The sequence below is a fragment of the Monodelphis domestica genome, chromosome 2, assembly GCF_027887165.1.
Source record: "Monodelphis domestica isolate mMonDom1 chromosome 2, mMonDom1.pri, whole genome shotgun sequence".
NCBI lineage: Eukaryota > Metazoa > Chordata > Mammalia > Didelphimorphia > Didelphidae > Monodelphis > Monodelphis domestica.
In genome coordinates this window covers 60,983,565-61,003,491 of record NC_077228.1, presented here as the reverse complement: position 1 = coordinate 61,003,491, position 19,927 = coordinate 60,983,565, and the positions used below count along the sequence as shown (strand labels likewise).

Genomic DNA, 19,927 nt, shown 5'->3' with positions numbered 1-19,927 from the left:
CCACTTCAAATCCGCCAAAGTGATTGTTCTAAAGCCCATGTCAGATCGTGTCACTCCCCTGCTCAATAAGCTTAACTGACTCCCTGTGAACTCCAGGATGTGTGAAGGGCATCCCCTGGGTCTTTCCTGTGTCCCCTGACTGCTAGCTTTACATCACATGAGTGTGCCCAGCATAGATCAGAAGACTGTGACCTATGCACTTGATCCAGAGATGACGGGGTTTAACCCGGAAGAGAAGGGGGAAGTTAAAAAGTTCAAGACAAGGAAATAATGCTCTCTCTATTCCCCTGGACACAGCAGTGAAAGGATGGTGGCTGAGAGAGAGAGCCATGAGAACCTACATGGCTAGTTTGAGAATAGGCTTCAATCTCTCTCTGACTGTCCTCACTTATTCAAGTAAATATTAATAAACTCTATGGGAATTAACCAGAGTTTTAATTTAGCTTTAATATGAATCAATCTTAAATAACTCTTTTTAACTATGTGACACAGAGGATAAAATGCTGGGCCTGGCGTCAGGAAGACTTAAGTTCAAATATGGCCCCAGACCTTTACTAGGTGTATGAGCCTGGGCAAGTCACTTAACTCTGTTTCCCTCACTTTCCTCATCTGAAAAATGAGCTGGAGAGGGAAATGGCAAATCACTCCAGAGTCTTTGCCAAGAAAACCCCAAATGGGGTCACAAAGAGTCAGACATGACTGAACAACAACATTTCACATGTAAAGTTATTCAAAATCTGGCCCTTTCCTACCTATCCAGTCTTATACATTGTTGTTGTATAAAGACATCTTATTGTCCTACTCTCTATTCCAAAGACAAGACCCACTAGATTCTACTTTTGTACTACTGATTGTCCCCCATATTGGAAATACACTCCCACCTAATCTGCTTCTTAGAAGTCTGGTTTCCTTTATGACTTCGTTCAAGTACCACCTTCTCCATGAAGTCTTTCTTGATCCTTCCCACCAAAACCTGTTTTGGATTAATTTTGTATAACTGTTGTTCAGTCATTTTCCAGTCATGTCTGACTCTCTGTGACCTTATCTGAGCTTTTCTTGGTAAAGATACTGGAGTAATTTGCCACTTCCTCCTATAGCCCATTTCCCAGATGAGGAAACTGAGACAAATAGGGTTAAGTGACTTGCCCAGAGCCACACAGCTAGTAAGTTTCTGAAGCCAGATTGTTACTCAAGAAGATAACTCTTCCTGACTCCAGGGCCAGTGCTCTATCTACTCTATCACCTTACTGCCCCGGTTTTGTGTATTTTATATGTATACTGTGAGAATTCATTTTTCATATACTATATTAATTCTCCTATCTGGCCCTGGAGTAGAAATCCTGGATCCTTGTATATTAGAGAAGATTTCTGTGTCAAAGTCTTAAACCTCAGGCCCCATCCAGGTTATAGATCATTGCATTTCCTTTTTTCTTCTGAATTCAAAATCTGGCTAGTAGGAAGGTTTTATAATGTTACTTTTCCTGGTAAGTGACAAACACATTACCTGGTGGGGTGGGGAAGGGCTGAGGGTTTGATGGACATCCTCCTAAGTAGCTGTTGACCAATTAGAGATGTCAAGGAGTGGTTAAAGGAGGAGCTGAATAATGAGCTCCCCAAAGTGCATATAGATATGTAGACCAGTGTTTCAGGGTCTTGGATTTCTGGAGAATCCTTTGAGAAAAATAGGATGGACTTCCGGTTAAGATGGCGGCTTAGAGAAAGCTGAAGTTCAGATCTCCGGAAAACCCTTCCCGACCGATCTCAAACTAGAAGCTCCTAAGGCGCCGAAATTCAAAACGATCAACAGCACAGACCCTGGGAACCCTCCTCCTGGACCTGGACCCGGTTCAAAAGGTACGGCTCCCCTTAAAAGCCAGAACCCGAGATCCCTCGGACCTCAGGGGTAGGAGCGCAGAGTCCAAGGCTCCCGGAAGCGGCAGCCGTGCCGGGCTCAGAGAGCAGGATCTGAGGAACAACAACCCTCAGGGTCTTCTACCCAAGTCCCAGTCCGGGTGAAAGTTACTGCCTGGGGCTTCCGCTGCAAAGAGCCGGTTGGTCCGGGTGAAAGTTACTGCCTGGGGCCTCCGCTGCAAAGAGCCGGTCAAAACAACAGCAACCCTCAGGGCGGGCAAGACATCCTCACGGGCTGGATCCTGCTATCCAAGTCTCAGTGAAAGTCTGTGCTCTCAGAGCTTGGGGAAGCGGCAGCCCATCCCCCCGCAGGCCGACGAAACAGCCTCACGGCCAGGGATTCTGAAGGCAACTTCCGGAAATCGAGCCAGGGGGAGAGTGTGGCCTCGTGGTCAGACCCTTCCATTCCAGTTCCAGTGAGGCATATTCAGTTTAACCCAGAGAACGCTCATAGAACCAACATCTGCCCAGGACTAAAGCCTCGGATCACCAGACAAAGACAAGAAAAGCCAATCCTCCACGTTCAGAGATGACAAACTCCACAGAAGCACAGAAGCCCCCCCAAAATACCAAGAAAAATAAGAAGAAAGGGGCGACTCTGGACACATTCTATGGAGCCAAAATACAAAATACAGAGCAGATAGAAGAAGATATACAAGAAAATTCTCCAAAATCTTCCAAAGGAAATAGAAACTCTCCACAAACCCATGAAGAATTTGAATCAGAAAGGACCAAAAAGATGGAAGCCCTCTGGGAGGAAAAGTGGGAAATGATGCAAAAGAAATTCACGCATCTACAAAACCAGTTTGACCAAACTGTAAAAGAAAACCAGGCTTTAAAGCAAGAACTAATAAAGCAAAGCCAAAACACCAAGAAATTAGAAGAGAACATAAAATATCTCACCGACAAGGTGATAGATCTAGAAAACAGGGGGAGAAGAGAAAATTTAAGAGAAAAATAGGATGCCTCCACTAGTCAATTAATAGATTATTTTACAATGAAGAAATACTGCCTCTTGAGAATTTTAATCATTACAATACACCTATTGCCTGTAAAAATATAGGCATATATTATATATACATGAATTATACACATATAACACATACTTATATACACAGATCACATATAAAGAATACATTTCACATATACATATATTACACACATATAATATATACATATATTAACTATTATACATATAAATTATAAATAAACAATATGTGCAGTGCAACACATATTATGTCTATACACATTTTTAACACATATATTACACTACCTATGGAGGTCTGTCCAGTGGCCTCTCGGAGGACCCAGGATCTGTCTGTTTAAGTATGATGTTATGGTCAGAATAAGGAGTTGAGATACCCCGAGCATTCAGCTCATGTATGCAGGCATCACACACAGTGCTCTGCCACAATGTTGTGGTACGTTTATTTTATAGGGGTTTTGGTACACACACATAATCAATTCTCTACGCATGTTCTACATTCTACATTTTGGGATATTATCAAATCACCTAAGCAAAACTCTTGTGATGTTACTACAACAAAGAATTCTGTGATCATTTACCAGGTTTCTACAACACTGTGATAGATATGATTAATGTGAATAAAGCCATTTGTCGGTTAGTACCCCTTGACCTGCCGAGAGGATCACTGTGCTTTTGGTCAGCTTTCATTATCCATCATAATTGCTTGGGAGATGAACAACAAAACCTATTTGTATCTAAGTGTGAGGATTTTAGGCAGACCAATTTGGGGGTTTCCCTCAATTTACAAGTTCTGTTTTTCTTGTGTTACTTTGAAGTGCCTAGCCGTGCTGCTTGGCTTCTGTTCCAACAATTTCATTCGAGTGTGGTAACTGTAGGACAAGATTCATGATAGTACTCGAGCTTTCAGCTGGTGTTTATTGTAGGGCCTTGGAGTATGGCTTGTGTTTAAGAAAGGAGGGGTCAGGGGGAAGCTGGGCAGTTCAGTGGATTGAGAGTCAAGCCTAGAGACGGGAGGTCCTAGGTTCAAATCTGACCTCAGACACTTCCCAGCTGTGTGACTCTGGGCAAGTCACTTGACCCCCATTGCCTAGCCCTTACCACTCTTCTGCCTTGGAGCCAATGCACAGCCTCAGACACTTCACAGCTGTGTGACCCTGGGCAAGTCGTTGCCTAGTCCTTACCACTCTTCAGTCTTGGAACCAAAACAGAGTATTGATTCCAAGACTGAAGGTAAGGGTTTAAAAAAAAAAAGAAAGGAGGGGTCATGGGCAATAGTCTTTGGGCTTTTATTCTGTAATTGCAATCTTTTCGGGGGCTTAAAGTAGGGTATGATATTTATTGATCCTATAAGTATTTGCTCTCATATTATTTCTTCTGTGTTGGGGAGCGAATAATGATTATAGTAGGTCCATTAGTGGGGAAAATTTGGGGAAAGAAGTCACAAAGGGATCAGCAGGGGGCCCTCATTCTGGAGTCTGCTTTGGTGACCTTCCTTCCTCAGACCGTGACCTTGTCTATTGTTTGGGGTATGATGGCCTCCAGCAACTACACATTATATTATACATATTTACACATGTATTTTATATTATGCACATAAATTATAGATATACCACATATGCACATATGACACATGTGTACTATATATACTTATATATAAACATTATATATACACATATATTATACGATGCAATATATGCACACGTACACATCACATTTTATAACACATACACTACACATTCATATATGATATATATTACACACAAATTACAGATATACAATATATGCATATAGATATATAATATAGACACATATAATACATCACACATATATGATGTGTACATAAATTACATGCATATAATATACATTACATGGTATATTACACACAACATATATTCATATTTTACTCAATGTATGCATATATACACATAATGTATGCTTATACACATATATGCAATATATTGTAAAAAATAGACTCGAATACAGTACTATAATCCCCACAAGCCTTTGCTCCACTTACCCAAAATGCTTTGTAATCTCACGGGAATTCTGAGGTGGGCTGAGATCGAGGAAGGATTTAAGCTGGTGGCAAAGGTTTTTGGGTGGTCTTTTGGACTTCCGTTTTGGAACAGATACATCTCTTCTGTGATGTGAGGTTATCTGGCCTAGGCCTCCTGGCCTAGGCACTTGTTTTTTCTTATTCTGTATTTTCTTTAATCTTTAACCTTTAATAAACCTCTAAAAATATATAATACTCCTTGCAGAGAGAAACTAATTTCTACCTGCCTCAGTCTCCCCATATTCCTAAATTTTAACTGTTACAATATAAATGTGTTATATATATAATATATACATGTATGTGTGGCTACCCTACCTATTAAAAGCAAGATCAGTTTGGAGGCTGTTAAAATCGTTCTCCTAGCTTCAGTGGGCATGACATAAAGCATGGTTTGGGGAGATGTGGATGTGGCAACAACACGACTTGGTAACTGATTGGAACTGAAAGGTGAAGAAAGAGTCATAGGATCGGAAATTTAAAGATGGAAGAGACCTCAGAGGTCATTTGGTTCAACTCCTCCATTTACAGATGAGGAAAATGAGGCCAGAACAAATCAGAGACTTGACCAAGGTTTAATAGTGCTAGGCGTTGAACCCAGATTCCCCAATTCTACATCCAACTCTCTTTCCACAGCATGTAGAAAGATGACTTTGGAGGGCTGGAGCCTAGGCTTTTGGGAGGATGATGGTCTCATCCAAAAAATTGAAGTCATTAGAGAAGTTAGATAATTGTCATTATCACCAGTCATTGTCAGTAGCACTGTCATGTACAGGAGAAGGCTTTTATTTAGCTTCTGTTTGGAGACAGGATGGAACGCCCACCTTATAGACTAAGCCTCTAGCTGCAGGATTTGACTGTATGTAGTTGTACCATCTGGGGGATATGACCTTCACCAGATCCAAGTCTATAATCATAAGCCTGGTTATAACAGGATTTTTCTGTTTCTAAAATTCACCCACATGATCTTGTCTTCATGTGAAAAACCATTTCCCAATCCTCGGGTTGGAGAAAGGAACTCTTTCAGGGATATGCTGGTGCCAGCTGGTTCTAGCTCCAGAGCCAAATATTAAATTTTCAGAGTGAACATTTTCAGCTTAGAAATAGGCAAATATTTTAAATTAGGACTTGATTTTTATTGTTTTGCCAATTACCTAGACTATGAAAGCAATAGAGAAAATGTTAATATTACAAATTAAACTTAAAAGTAAGTAGAAAAGTACTTTTTCCTTCCTTCCTTCCTTCCTTCCTTCCTTCCTTCCTTCCTTCCTTCCTTCCTTCCTTCCTTCCTTCCTTCCTTCCTTCCTTCCTTCCTTCCTTCCTTCCTTCCTTCCTTCCTTCCTTCCTTCCTTTCTTCCTTTCTTCCTTTCTTTCTTTCTTTCTTTCTTTCTTTCTTTCTTTCTTTCTTTCTTTCTTTCTTTCTTTCTTTCTTTCTTTCTTTCTTTCTTTCTTTCTTTCTTTCTTTCTTTCTTTCTTTCTTTCTTTCTTTCCTTCCTTCTTTCTTTCCTTCCTTCTTTCCTTCTTTCCTTCCTTCTTTCCTTCCTTCCTTCTTTCTGAGCTGGTTGTGAAAAATTTACCACTACATTTCTGCTTATATAACATTTTAAAGTTCACTAAACATTTTATCTACAATATTTCATTTGATCATATGAGATAGGTGCTATTATTATTCTCATTTTACAGATGAGGAAATTGAGACTCAGAAAAGTTAACTGACTTGCCCAAGATCACACAGCAAGTATTTGAGGCAAGATACAAATCCAAGTTTCCCATAAACAAGTCTAGTGTTCTGTTTACTAGAACACACTGATACAGGTATTTCTTCACCATATACATATATATATATATGTACATTATATATACTTTGTATTATCATTTTAATATTAACATTAGAGCTGATAAAATGTTCCTGTACAATATATCCATTCATTATAGTTTACTTTCCTTCTGAGATAGTCTCTCTATTAGAGCACGAACTTATAATGACTAGCTTTTCAAAACATTCATTTCCCAGGTTGCTTCTTTAGCTCCTATGTACTCTTTGATACAGTAACACTGGTCTCTTGGCTGCTCCAGGAACAAGATGCCCCATCTTTTGGATCTGGGCATACTTTTCTCTCATTCCTCAGTTTCACCCCTTGACCTCCCTGATTTCCTTTAAGTCCCAATTAAAATCCCACTGTTTCTACAGGAAGTTTTCTCCAACCCTTCTTAACTTTAATGCCTTCCCTCTGTTAATTATTTTCCATATATTCCCTACATAGCTTGCTTTATTTATATGTTGTCTCCCCCAGTAGACCATATGGGGAGGAACTAACTATCTTTTGTCTCTTTTTGTATCTTTAGCACTCAGCTCAGTGCCTGGCACATGGTGGGAGTTAATAAACGTTCTTTGATTGATTCTTTTGCTGGGGTAACAGATAATCCAATACCTTTGGAATCATGCAAGTACTTGGATTTATGGTGGAGATAATATTTAGATTGTGCCCCCATCTAAGGCATTCTCTAAATAGAAGACTATTTAATTGGGGTTAGGACAGCAAGGCAAACAAGAAGAGAAACTTGAGTAATGAGATAATTAGCAAATGAGTATCATCTCTCATTAATTTGTGAAAATTCATGCTCTAAGTCGAAAGCCTACACAGTTCTGGCTAATGCAGTTCCTTGGTGTGGTCCAGCAGACTTCACTCCTTTTGTACCCTGCCCTGCTTCCTCCTTCTGGCATGAGCATCGTACCCCCAAACTCAGGCAAAGTGTAAGCAGGGAAATTCCTTTGCTCCCTTCTGTTCTTGTGACTCCTAATCCTAGAACATCCGATAACTTCTATAAGACACTGAAATTATTATCATCCTTGGACTGTCCTTTAGATTTGAGATGCACCTACAGGCTACACCTGGATACCATCAGATTGTATCTCAGACATCCATCAGTTCCCTAAACTATGAGGGTCTTCAGGCAGACTCTGGTCAGATGACCAAACCCCCCCACTGAATGCCTGAGTGTCTAGAATCACATCCTCACCATGACACAGCATCATGTCCTCACTGTTGTAAAGAGTATATAATCCCCAGAATTGATGGATTCCGGGAGCAGCCTTTCATCTTGCTGTTGCACCTATACTATCCTCCTGGCCATTCTCAATATTACTTTCTAAATTAATAAATCTCTCCTTTTATTTTTAAGCTCAGTTTTGGAGTCTTGCATTCTTGCAAGATCCTACAACACTTCCATGAGGCCATGACCCTCTCTCCACTACTAGGCTCCAGTGCCTTCGCTGCCATTGGCTGAAGCTCTTCAGTTTGTTGCTATATGCCGCCTTTCTTCACCACTCTAGGTGTCTGAGCTGCAAGCCAGTCTGCACCTTCTCCTTACTATACATAGCCTTTGAAGTTAACTCAAGGAAGTATTTTCATTCTTTCTGAAACTAGTCAACATATCTTCAGCTCTGTTGTTAAACAGTCTCAGCCTTTATTGACACATCAAAGAAACACCCAGGTTAGCCAAAGACTTTCCTGACTTGTTCTTCTTAATAGAATGTTCCTAATTCAGTTTTACTTGAATTAGGTTGTGTTCCTTTCAGCTCTATCAAACCTCAGGATACAAGCAGGCTCCCAGCTCCACCTCCAAACCCCCAACCCCCATTTTATGGCGACACCTCCCACTGAGTTTTTCTGAGGCTGGGATAAACACAACCAGCTCTTTTTTTGTTTGTCTTCAACTTCTAACATGCCCCGTCCAGTAAAACTGGCCTGAAGCCTCAATAAACCTCCAGAAAGGATTAAAAAATAGTAGAGGGGGAAGGGCAAGAGGCAGCCTTTTCTGGGTCTCCTCACTAAGGCAAAATTCCCTTTCCACTTTCACATATGAATCTATTTTGCTACTCCCTAGGTGATCTTGGGCAAACCATTTAACCTCTCTAGCCTTTAGCTTCATCATTGTACAATGAAGGGGTTAGACTAGATCAATAATATCAGACTCATAGGAATGGGGGAGGTACACTTATTGGCAGTATCTTTGTTCTATTGTATTTGCATTTTAAATTTATTTTATTTTCCCCATCCTTGACTGCCCAACAACAGAATGCATCCTCCAGAGCTGTACAAGAGACTATTGGAAAGCCATCTGTGGATAGGTGTGTAGACGAAAACATGAATTAGGTGCATATGTTTACCATATGTTAGGAAATAAACTTATTTTGCTGAAGCTCAAAAACATTTTTATTTATTTTATTGCAGACTTCGCAATTGCCTTTTAATCTGGTGGGCTGCTAGGGAATGCTGTGGTCTAATGTTGACTATAACATATTTTGTAATTCTAGGTTAGATGACTAGACTTGCTTCTAACTTCTATGATGCTATGCTTTTGATCCATCTCTCTATCTTCTCATCAAAAAAGTCCCCTTCATAAACAAAGAAGAGGCAGTGTGAAATGGTAAAATAAACAACTGAGTTTGGTGTCAGAGAAGATGGCTTAAAATTTTAGCCTCAAAACTTATTACCTATGTGATCCCTGGAAAATTCCTTAAGTTTTGGGGGGTCTTAATTTTCTTATCTGCAAAATGAGGAGGTTGGACTAGATGAACCAAGATCCCTTCTATTCTAAATCTTTGAATCACGTGTATGACAGATAATGACTATTCTCTTTCCATCTCCACATTTCATTTCTGCCTCAAGCCAGAATGATTACTGCTATCCTACTCTCTCCTAGGTGGCCTTTCTCTGAAATATTGAGGTGCCCCCCGAAATTCTCTCCCAAATTCTCTCCACACTAACCTAGTCCTTCCATTAATTTTTCCCATTTGTGGGATTGGGAAAGAGAAAAAAGGGGTGAGGGGAATAATAGAAGACAGGTAAACAGAAACAAGTTCAATTTTTTTTTCCCTGAGATGAATCCCCTTGGAAAAGGAAGGACTGGGAAGCCTAGGTCGTGCAGGGACACATATACAAGAGTAGAAATTAAATTCCATTAGCTTTGACAAACATTTTCTAAAATTTTCTTTTTTTTATTGTTAAAAACTTGGCAAACATCAAAGTGATCCAGAGTTAAAACAAAAAACAAAAAACAACCAACAACACATACAACAAAAATTACAATTTCATCCACACTGGCTTTACTATATTGAAAATGAAATTTTATACCATATCTAGTGAAACTTCTGAGAGTAGAAGGGGAAGGGACTTTGGAATTAGACCTGGATTCAAATTGCAGCTATGTGACCTTGGGAAAGCTGCCTAGTTATCACCTTTCTAGTCTTATTTCTTCTGACCTGAAGAAGCTAGATGCTTCAGCATCATCAAGGTATCCAAGCACAGAGTACTTGTATCATCAGTAGTTTAGAGCTGGGATTGTTCTTGGAATTGGTCATAGTTCCCAAGTCTCTCAAGGTTGATTTCTTTTACAATTATTCATTGGTGATCAATTAAGCATCTGCTACCAGTGCAAGTTGGAAGCCTTTGACTTGAATCTTATCTAACACCACCACCTTGTCACTTCCCCTCTCTAGGTCTTAGTGCCCTTATATGTACAAAGAGGAAGTCGGACCCGTGACTCCTATGGTCTTTTCAGGCTCTTAACAAAATTCTAGGAATAGTTAGTTATACACTGCAATGTGCTATCTATCTATAGATTGTAGGGAGAAGTGGTTGGAAATCAGGAGCTCCCTCTGCTGTCTATTCTAGGGGAGGCCAAGCAGTCAACTAAAGTAATTGGAAAACAAAGGTGTTTACCTTTCCCAAGTGTTTCTGGGAACTTAGTGAATGGACAGCCTTCCTATTTAAGGAATGAATGCAATGGAAAACTCAAGATGTAACCCTATAAGCACTATAAAGAAAGCAAGCAGAGTTAATAATTGGGAGACTATACAGTCATAGTGATTGAATTTCAAAAAGCATTTGAAAAAAGTCTTTTCATGGTATCCCTCTGAAAAAGAGAAAGATACAGACTGCCTTTGAATGATTAGAACCAAAGAGTGGTGATTTTGATCAGTTGTAGTCTATAGCTTTGGGTCATGGGGCTCTATATGTGGAATTATTCTTGAATTATTCATTCCCACTATCCACTTCCTTTCCTCTTATTCATTCTCTGTTTAATATAGCAGGAGGAAATCATTAATTTCATTGGATCATTGGCATTGATCATAGTTCCCAAGTCTCTCAAGGTTGATTTCTTTTACAATTATTCATTGGTGATCAATTAAGCATCTGCTATCAGTGCAAGTTGGAAGACTTTGACTTGAATCTTATCTAACAACACCACCTTGTCACTTCCCCTCTCTAGGTCTTAGTGCCCTTATATGTACAAAGAGGAAGTCGGACCCATATACGTGTGTATATATATAAAATACGTATATAACTAAAAAGGTTCTCAAGAATCATCTAGACCTACTCCTTCATTTTACAAATGTATAATATAACAACAATTTCATTAAATTAATAATTAATATGCTAATTATAGTAATAATTATTATTTTAATTATATCAATATATAATTAATTTAATCACATCAGTAATATAATAAAATATAGTTATATAAATAATAAAATAACAATCCATTATATTAAGTTCATTAATTAATAATATCAATATATTAATATACCACAAATTTATTTAGTCATTCCCCATTCATGGCATATACAGGTTATTTCAATGAATAATATTATATGGGATGATGATACATATTTTTTGTTTAGCCAATTGACTATTACTTCTTAAATAATGTCCTTACTATTAGACTTTGTAGTGGATAACTGAGTTAAAGCCTATATGTTTTATAATTTATAGTATATTGCCAGATTACTCTTAAAAAAACTTCAGTTCTATTGGCAATATAAAAGAATTTCTTTCTTTTTCTAATCCTTACCAACACTAAATTTTACAATTTAATTTTTTATTCATTTGATTGTTGTGCTGTGGTACCTTAAAACTGTCTTAAATTTCACATTATTAGAGTATTCAAACACTATTCTAGTGACTATGTTATTTGCTTTTATTCTAGAATTGTTCTTTTTTAAAGATCCTTTGACCATTCATTATTCACCAGAAGAATATTAGTTTTATAATTTTTGTTAATTATTTATAAATTATGAATGTCAGATTATCAGATATTTACCCCAAAGATTTTTTCCCTTAAGGATACATATGATTATGATTCTGTTTCCAATTTAGCTATTCAAGATGGCATTGGATTAGTGACAGCATTTCAAAGAAAGAGTATTCATTTTTATACTCCACAGAAAAGTGTAGAATATAGAAACAGTGTGGTGTAGTGGATGTAGTGATGAACTTGGAATCAGAAAGACATAGATTCAAATTCTACTTCTGACACTTATTGCTTCAAACAGGTTATGATCTGCATTGGTGGAGGGAATTCTTCACAATGCCCAAATTATGATACAGAGAAATCAAGTCAATCCATTTATATTAATATCCTTGTACTAAAGCTCTCCTCTGATGCCTCACTGTGGTGTGTGGTGATGACTCTGGGTTCTTGAAAGGTATGCCAGTGGAATACAAATTCTGGCAACTTATATCAACTTTATAATTATTGAATCTGAATTTCTATTCCTGTATTGAATTCTAAGGGGATAATCCTAAGCATCTCCATAAGGCCTCTGATCCTCACTAGAGACAGAATAACTCAAAGTCTTCCTCTTGGCAGTGGCCAGGCAGCAGTCTCAGGGAAAACTCATGTCCAAATCAATTAACATTCCCATGGTGTTTTAATTGTTTTGCTTATTTTTGCCTTTTGCTTTTACCGGAGTCTAAAAGACCTGTAAGTAGTAAATGATGCTAGAACAATTTGTATTAGTGAGATCTTAAGTTAAATTGCCTTTAGATTTGTTTTCACATCCACCATTTTCCATAATAGCTAGTATTTATACAGACTTTAAGGTTTGCTAAATGCTTTGTGTGCACTTAATCCTCACATTTATTATCCCTATTTTATAAATGGATTAATTGAGGTCACATAGCTAGTAGGCAACCAAGGTAGGATTTGAACCCATTTTTCCTGACTTCAAGTCTAGCATGCTATTCTTTGCTATATACACCGCTGCCTTGATCTGTTGGTATGGAGAACTCCTGGGGGAGGAAATTCCTTCTTTCTATGTAGATCAACTTCTCTAAAAAAAAATAGTCTTAGAGAGCTGCCTAGAGCACCCAGGAGCTAAGTAATTTGCCCAGGTTCACATAGTAAATAAGAATGTGTGAGAGTTGGGTCCTGAATGGAGGTCTCTCTTGTTTTAAGGCCAACTCTCTGCAACTCCAAGGTATCTCTTCTTAGGTGATACTGCTTATAATATCCCATTTCTTCCTTTTAGAATTTTGCAAATCATTTTTGATCTAAAATGCTGCTGCCCATGGCTTCTATTCCTCCTTCTTTGGCAAACAGATCAGTGTTTGCTGCCTAAGGCGGTTTGGGGGCTCTTTTGATCTTCTTGCTGGGAAAATTATCTCACTTAAACATTTGGAAAAAGTGATGACCAAAACTGGCTCCGTTTTTCCAGTTCTCATTTTTGACATTGATGGCTTGTTTGAATTGCTCATGTTTAAGCTGTCTCAACTGTATGTAGTATCTTCTGCTCATTATCCTTTTTTATTTGATGGTTGCTTTGACATTTGTTGACAACCTGATTACATATATGTACATATATATGTTTAAAAATGGTTAATGGTCAACTCTAAAATAACTCCTACATCAGTAATTGTTTCCCATCAAAGTTACATTTTTCACATGTGATATCATTTGCCACTTCCAATATTTAGCATTTTTCAACTCTCTTCTTAAAGAAAGTATTCATGATATGTATTATATATGCATATGTATTTATGTATATAATTATTAAAAGTTAAAACTTCTCTATGACTTTTGGAATATTGTGTGTACGCGTGAACAAACCTGCATGTGTGAGGCTTTTGAGTACATGTCTTTGGCTTGTTTCATAAAGTCTGAACCATGTTTTTCCCAATATACTTGTCACTATCTTTCCTTGTGCCTACCTTCTCAGGGAGGAGATTGAATCTCAAATTATTTATTAATGTGGCTTTGAGGATGATGTCATGTTTTTTATAAATATTCTCTACTGTAAAAATTAAAATCTCAATAATAAAAAATAGATTTTAAAGGTTTTATTAAATGATCATTAGAAATCAAGGAATAAAGGGGATACAAAATAAAGACCATGTGCCCATGACAGGTTAGCCATTTTAAAAATCCCCACTCACCACTATCACTGCTGATTCTGTATCATACCCAAATAGAGAGGAGGAACCTCAATGACTACTCCCTTTATCCTCTCTCTAGAGGAAGTACATAATGACAGGAAGTCAGTGGGCTCTTGGGATATGTATTTCTTTTTTAGGGTAACAGATTTTTCAATTATACATTCCCCCTGAGAGTCGAGGAAGACTAGTCTCTCCGATGGGTCTTGTAAAGATACCAACTTTGAAATTACAATAATTTGAGGATAAGAGGAAAAGGGAACAAAACCAACAATTACTAGGAACATTAACAAAAAGCCAGTTAGGGGGCAGTCCCCTTCGGCATAAGAAGGCATACTTACAAAACAAATGCATTCAATCCCACACAGTTCTGATCATCACATCCCAAAGTTCATTCTGGAACGTCTGGTGCAGCTTGTGGTATGTGGAGGCATCTTCATGGATCTTCACTTTCTGGATTTGGAGAAGTGGCATGTTTCTTAACCTAAAATTGCTCTCAAAAAGAATTTAAACTTTACAATTTAAAATAATAATAATTATATATACCCCCCTGAAGAGGGTGATTGAAAAACACAGGGATCACTTAGGGATGCATGGCTGAGTTATGAGGCATATGAATCAATTATCAAAAGAAAAAACCAAAAACATAAAAGAAAAAAAAATAGAAGAAAAAGTAAACTTTTTTGGGAGAAAGAAAAAATTCAAAATCAGAATCAAAATATCAAAAATTTACGTACATAAAATTTTGAGTAAACAAGAATAAATTTATAACAGGACCTTATATTAGGATCCAATTAGAGTAATTTCTATCCCACAAGTCTGTAAGACAAAATGCAGTACTATTTTACTTACCCATTTGCAGCCAAGACTACAGGAAGTTGCCCCACTATGAAAGACAGAATAGGGACTAGATTATGGGAGCTAGGTAGGAGTCAAATTTGAAAGACTTGGTAGAATGTGGGATAAGGAAGACCTGCCTCTGACATATGTCAAAATAGCCACAACCTCGAACCCCAAACAAGTTCAGGTCCTCTTGTCTTGGCTCAAAATTGCATCAATCCCACTGGGATCTGGTCTATTTGACCTTTTGTTCCATAGGCACTATACAGGTGCTCTGTGTTTCTTTAGCACTGTACAGTGGTTCTTTTGTATATTCCTTTCTTCTGGAATCAGACAGAATCATGAAGCAAAGTCCCATAATTCTTTTAAACAATCAATGACATCATTTTTATAGTCTAAAGCTTTTTGGGTATGCATTAATATTAGAACAAATGTATTTTAAACTTATATTACTGCAAAATAAAAAAAATTTAAATCTTCTCAATACTGTTGACATGTGCTTCAAATACAAAAAGGGAGAAAAAATAAAACTTAGATACCATATTGCATATGCAATAAAAAAATCAAAGTTTTAAAAATAAAAAATATATAGCTTAAAAATCAGTGATATACTGTATCAGTCATATGTGAGTAAAAAATGATTTTCAGAATAAAACAGTAACACAGTAGATAATGCACATTCAAAGTACCAAAGTCCCCCAAATTCACAATAGCCCTGTTAATTACAATAGCAAACAAACTCACTATTATATTTCATATAAGTTGCTGTATGACATACAAAACCTATGAACTGATGGATATTTGTCACAATTTTTACAGATGTAGCAAATATTTCAACCTTGGCAAATACATTTTTAAAGAAAGTAAAACTTATTTGCATCTAGAACATCACCAAGAAATCTAGGTTGTTCTGGTGGAAGTAAATTAAACTGAAGAATTTTGCAGGAATTCTTTTTGGCTTCCTGCTTCATAGAAACACCTTGTAGGAACATTTCTTTGTTTCTCTACCTTTAATACAACATTCTTTATAATATAAATACAAATAGAAAATATTATCCATTCAGAAACCACTAGTTATCTAAAATTATTTCTGAAGGCCCCTTAACATTAAAATTAAATTCTTAGCTTATTAAATTCTCTAAAGGTTGTCAGCCAGGTTGAGTCCATCCATCATCTATGTGACAATTAACAAATGAAAAATGGGGGGGGGACTGTTTATAGGCTTTTATAATATTTTTGCAATATTTTGTTCAGTAGCCATAGGGGAAAGGTAATAGAATATGCCTAATAGTTAAAACATAGTAGATTAAAATGATTCAATGTAATAGAACTGTATCAAATACATTAATATATGAACTTAAAACAACAAAATTAAGTCTTAAAACAATCAGCAAAATACAATAAAATACAGAGGATTTTATAAAATATTGGAGTCTGTAAAGGCTTAAAATCTTTACCTCCAGTCTCTTAAAGTTCCGTTCTCTATCCATTCAGATTCCTTTTGTCAGTACTGTGGGATCTTCTATAGCGAGGGAGAATATGGGTTTTAGGAATCTCAAACTAGGCAGGCTCAAGTGGCAAAGAGTTGCAGGGAGATGAATTTCTTCCCTGAATCTCAGGTAAGATAAGTAAAAGGAACATTGCACTCATGAATGGTAGAAGCTGTTTGAAATAGGCAATGCACTGCTCTTTCATAGAATACGCCATGCTTGTAATCAACTTCCTGTTTGGAAGAGTCTCTTCCTTCTCACCATCCTTCTGAGGTAAAATGCTAGTTTCCCCAGAGGGAGTTAGGAGGCTAATTGTTACCTAAATTTATTTTTTTTACCATCTGCCCCAAGTAGTGACTCCAAGGACTCCTAGCTTCTAGGTGGCAGCAATCAGCCTAGCAAGGGCAGCAACAGCAGTCAGGGTCGGGTTGGGTCAGAGGCTAATTTAGGAGCAGAGCCAGAGATCAGGAGGAGGATATCTGGGGGCTGGGTGAGCAATTGGGGTCAGGGGCTGGAGGAAGCAGTATCAGTAACGCCTGAGTCAGCAGCGAGGAATGAGAAACAAAGGAGGAATAAGGAACAAGGACTCAAGCAGTTGGGCAAGAGAAGCAGTTTATCTCTTCTTTGCCTAGAATCCCCCTGCTAAAAATAGCCTGGCCAGTAGGGAGAGCAAACAACTGGGCAAAAAAGTAGGAAAAGCAAAACGCAGAAGCTCCAAAGAGAGTTGGAGTTTGCAAGGGTTGGTGGGGTAAGCAAAAAGCCTTGGCAGGAGAAATGTGGCTTAAAAAAAATTATCTAGGCTATCTTAAAAAAATTGAGAGAGTTTCTCATCCTTTGTGGTCACCAACTGTAAAAATTAACATCTCAATAAAATATATTTTAAGGGATTTATTAAATGATCATTAGAAATCAAGGAATAAAGAGGATACAAAATAAAGACCACATGCCCATGGCTGGTTAGTCATTTTTAAAATCCCCACTCACCACCATCACTGTTGATTCTGTATCATGTCCAAAGAGAGAGGAGGAGCCTCAATGACCACTCCCTTTATCTTCTCTCTACAAGAAGTACGTAATGACAGGAAGTCAGTGGGCTCTTGGGATATGTAGTTCTTTTTTAGGGTAACAGATTTTTCAATTATACACTATTTTATTCTCAGCAACAGATGTTGGTACTTATGACGATTGTCTCTAAGATCGTAATTTTGCTTATGCTCAAAGATGAAATGACCAAGTATCTTTTGAAATCATGTTTCCTATTGCCTTTGATCACATCATGATGCCATATCTAGCAACTTCTTTGTATCCTTTGCCAAGAAGGATCTGTGATTTAGCCTTCATTCATATTGTTATAAGGAAGAAAGGATTTGAGCATATAAGGTGGGTCTATGGGGAGATGCAGATGCAGGGAAAAGATTCTAGAATGTGGGAGGGGAAAGAGTGAGACAATTAACTGAGGTTGGAGCTGGGTCTTTCTCTGGTTTGACCTGGAGGGACTGGCTGCTTTCCCTTGGTGGCTGTTTATACCTTGTCTTTCTCATCCTACCTGATTATCCGCTGGCTTATTGTTATCTACTGAGATTCCTGGTGTGATCCTGAACCATCTGGGCCATCTATCTATAAGATTAGTTCTGGGGTCCTTCTGGATCCAGGACCTCTCCCTGGGCCCTGTCCTGCCAAACTTCCAAAACTCACTACCTCTATTACCATAAAAAGGGGGTGGGTGGATTAGTGTAGGTTTATCTATATGAGGGACTTGGGCCTTTAGATAGTATGAAGATTAAATTAACTCTCCCTTGATTGTGAAAGTTAAATAAACTCTCCCGATTGTGAAAGTGAATTTAACTCTCCCTTGATTGTGAAAATGAAATGAACTCTCCCCTGATTGTGAAGATTAAATTAACCCTCCCCTACCCATTTTTAGATTTAATCACCAAAGCCATATACACCCCAATGAGTCTTGAGTAGGAGATGTCTGTGACCCATGGTGTGTGATAGTGGGTGACGAATCAGAATTGATGCAAAAGAAGTATCTTTAAAAAAGAGTTACAACTTCCTGTGGGGAGTAATTCTGGAGTTCAGAGTTTGAGTTGGATGCTGGTGAAGAATCTGCTTACTGGACCTGAGACCTTGGACTTGGTGTGACTGTTCTTAAATATCTCCCTTTGGACTGACATGTGATGAATGAAAAAGGCTGACTCCTTTCCTGGATTTTCTGAAGGGACTAGGCTCAGGAGATACCTACCCTCTTGAGAGAGGCTCCCTGCATCCCCAGGTCCTTAGCTCAAAAGTTAAGGCCTCTCCAGCTAAGGACTAATTAGCCCTGCCTGGGTTGAGCCTGGGGCTGGAGCAAAATACTTAGTGTGTAGGCTAAATATCTTACCCTATCCTCTCTCTGATTCTTTTACTTTCACTCTCCTATATTTTATAATATATTGTTAAAACAAATCTCCTTGGAATTATTTAAATTCTTTGCAACCCTATTCTTAAAATAATCCAGTCCAACCTTTTATAAAAACCCCTCACATTTTCTACCCCATTACAACAGATATGTAAGGATTAGTTTAGCTCAAAATCTGTGAAGACTCTCGGTGATGAGACATTTAGATCTGGGGGAGGTTTAGGTAGTTGTTATTAACTTAGAATTATCCAAATTCCCTTTTCATAATAGGAAATAAATTCCTTTTCCTTGTCATAATAAATCCAACATCCATCCCTGTTTTATAGTGGTCTGTGTTTGTGACCTCAGGACAGGCTCTGCCTGGACTGGGTCTGTTAGCTTGTCAACTCACTGGTTTTGTTGACCTTCCCAAATCAGTTACATCTTCTGATACTGGCTCTATCTGAACCATCTAATTCCATCCCCAAACCACCCTCCATTACAATATGTAACTTATTTTTGTCTCTTTGTCTTGTTTATTTTGACAGTGCATTAATTGTATATCATTTTGTTGGCCACTGGGCAAAAATATCTCAAATTTAGTTGCTGAATTAATGATTATAGATGATCTAAAATTATTTGAACTTTATTCTCTACCACTATCATTGTAGAAGTAGAAAGCATATACACAGGATTGAGGGCTAGTTTATATTTTTCTTTGTTTTATGGGTTTCCCTGGCCAAAGTAGCAATTTTTGCCACTACCTGAAAGTAGTAGCCCACTTACTGGATATGTATTTTGTGAAGATTAACTTTAATTCTCCCCTGATTGTGAAAATGAAATTAACTCTCTCCTGATTGTGAAAATTAAATTAACTCCCCTGTCCATTTTTAGATATAATCACCCCATTCACACTTGAGTGGGGGAGGTCTATGACCCACGTATCAGAACTAAACTGACTGCCCCTGGGCAGTCCTAAAGCAAAGCTTCAACTGTGATTGGTAGATGTAAAATTAGGGGAAGGCACAGGAAGTGACCCAAAAGAAA

The 19,927-nt window shown here is 37.8% G+C and overlaps 1 long non-coding RNA gene across 1 annotated transcript; it reads right to left on the bottom strand.

Moving 5' to 3' along the window:
- Nucleotides 1-14,062: 14,062 nt before the first annotated feature.
- LOC130457091 (uncharacterized) lies at nucleotides 14,063-17,511 on the bottom strand. Its single transcript, XR_008916091.1, has 3 exons — nucleotides 17,485-17,511; nucleotides 16,468-16,532; nucleotides 14,063-14,665 (listed from the first exon to the last, which is right to left on the bottom strand). It is a non-coding gene; the product is annotated as an uncharacterized LOC130457091 (long non-coding RNA).
- Nucleotides 17,512-19,927: the final 2,416 nt, after the last annotated feature.